Genomic DNA, 2,630 nt, shown 5'->3' with positions numbered 1-2,630 from the left:
TTAGAGCTTGTGACATGTTCGCACTAATATATTAAAACTAATATATCATGACATATTCGCACGAGCTTATTCAAATAGAATATTCAGCTATAATGTTTATTCAAATAAAATATTCACAACATACTCCATGATAAAATTTCTAACTGAAAAAACTCAAAGAATCAAAACTAATATACAACTGATAACATTTTAAAACCTGTAACATTAAATTACCCATAATGGCTGTTAATCCGTTGAATTTAATACGACTTTAAGGAATCCGTATATAATTAGTTTTACTCCTTTAATTTTGTTGTTTTTGGTAACAAAGTACTTCGTTATTTTAACGTTATATTAGTTATTTTAACTAAGTATTTAAATTTTTTTCGCGACACCCAAGATTAAAACTTAATGCAATTATTGTAGTCTTTGCAATCTTCGTTATAAATCTAAGCGCAACAAAAAAGACTTGTCACTAATTAAACATCTTTACTTTAACATATCATGGTGTTGGAGAGTTTTCCAAAAAATTGTATTTTTATGAAAGTTTTAGTAATTTGAAGAACCGTTTTTTTTGAGAGCACATTTTTGTAAATAGCTTTCAAAATTCTTTTATGATTAACTTAATTCTATTGTTTTATTTGAAGAAATGTATACAAAAAAGTAAAAATATTTAGCATCTTCTTTTATTTTTATTATAACCTAAAATGTACATTTGTTGTTTTTAATTTTTTTTTGAAAAAATATAATTTAAAAAATAGTTTGCTATTATGTTAATACAGGTTTCTTCAAAAATTATTTTTTTAATCGTATCAAAGTTTAAAGTAGTAACTATATTCTCTGAGGTATTATCCAGTATTTATAACTTTATTTTATTCCGTAATCGCCATAATTACTGCGGCGTCGTTGTTTATAACGTATTTACTAATTTTCTGATATTCGTTTGCTTCCACTTAAAGCAAACGATCCGAACTCAGTAACTGTTAATTAACACGATTAATTCAGAACTGTGGTAGAGTAATCAAGGTAAAAATATTATTGTGTCTTTAAATTTTGTTAAAGTTGTCATAATTTTGAATATGTGAAAAACCTATTTTGAAATATGTTAAAAAATGTTGAATTAATTAAAGATTTTAGTTTTAAAAGCATGCAAAAAGTTAAATTGCTTTTAGCTAGAAATTTTTTGAAATTTAGAAAAAGCTATTTAGGGTTAGAGTTAGAAAACAAAAATCTATTAGAAACAAATAATAAAAATTATGTTAATGTAGTGTGATAGATGACAAGAGATATTGTAAAATAAAAATTTTAATTATTTAGCTAAATTGTGGTATTTTTGTTAAAATCAAAACATCTTAAAATGAAAACATTGTTTCAACCTATGCAAAAAATGTTTTTATTTTAAGATGTTTTAATTGTATGTGTAAGGTTGGGAAAAAAAATGAATTTTATATGTGTTCAAATATTTCTAATGTTTTGTTGTATAAAATGTTGAAATAAATCAATAAAGAAATCAAAAAAAGAAAGAATTTCGTAATATTTGTGTGTGGAAGGACAAACTATATAAGTACATTTAATTCCAAAGCGATGTGTATAATTTTAACGAACTTCATTGAAAAATTTAAAAATTAACTTTACTGAAATTGTAAAATTTCTTTGAATCAAAATAATGAGATGACGCATTGGAATATAATAATAATACATTTTAACTAAAAAAGCGTGGAGTTTTTGCTTTTCACGTCTACTTATAAAATATAATCACATAAGGCCAGAGCTATTTGTTATGTTATTCGGTTGCTAATTATATCTTTTAGGTGTTAATTACATGTTTTTATTTAGTTTTTATTTGGACTATATTTTTTTATATTAACTTGTTAATATTAGGTTTAACTGTCCATCAAACATCACTATTCTACGGAAGAAATATTTTCTTAATTTTATAAACAGTTTTATTTATAAAAATGCTACTAACGACGTCTTTAAAACGTCTTTTTTTGATCTAGATAAATTTTTATCTAAATATGTAAAATGAAAACTATTTACGGCTTATATTATTTATTTGATTTAATCTAGTCAAGATTATTTAAAACTAGAATAAACTATTAAATAGATAGATAGAACATAATTGAATATATTTATTCTAATATTTTACAAATCTTGCACAATTTTCGATCACTTGCTAAGTAGCATCATTTTAAAATTATTAAATAAAGATAAAATCAAAAACACAAAACAAATTTTAAAGTGGAAAACTCCAAGAGTTTATTTAGTTTATTTTTTCATTTTAAATTTAAAATTGATGACTTCATTATTGCGTGGTTAGGATGGGTTTCCATAATGTCATTTTCTTAATTAAATATGACTTTATGGAAATGTTGAAGATACTTGATTGTAAAAAGTTCTTCAACCTTTCCATAACGTTCTATAGAAATGTTAAAAAAAAAAAAAAAAAAAAATGAAATTGCCATTAGAAAGTCTATTGTAAGACAAAGAACTAATCACCTAAAAGATAAAACTAAAAAATAAAGATAAAGGATAAAACTAGTCACGTAAAAGATAAAACAAAATAACAGATACATTAAAAAGACAAAGACATAAGCATTTTTTTTTAGAACTCAGAAAAGTAAAATCTGATGCTCTCTTTTCGTTGCAAA

The sequence above is a fragment of the Hydra vulgaris genome, chromosome 06 (genome assembly GCF_038396675.1).
Source record: "Hydra vulgaris chromosome 06, alternate assembly HydraT2T_AEP".
NCBI lineage: Eukaryota > Metazoa > Cnidaria > Hydrozoa > Anthoathecata > Hydridae > Hydra > Hydra vulgaris.
This window is presented reverse-complemented; position numbering follows the sequence as displayed.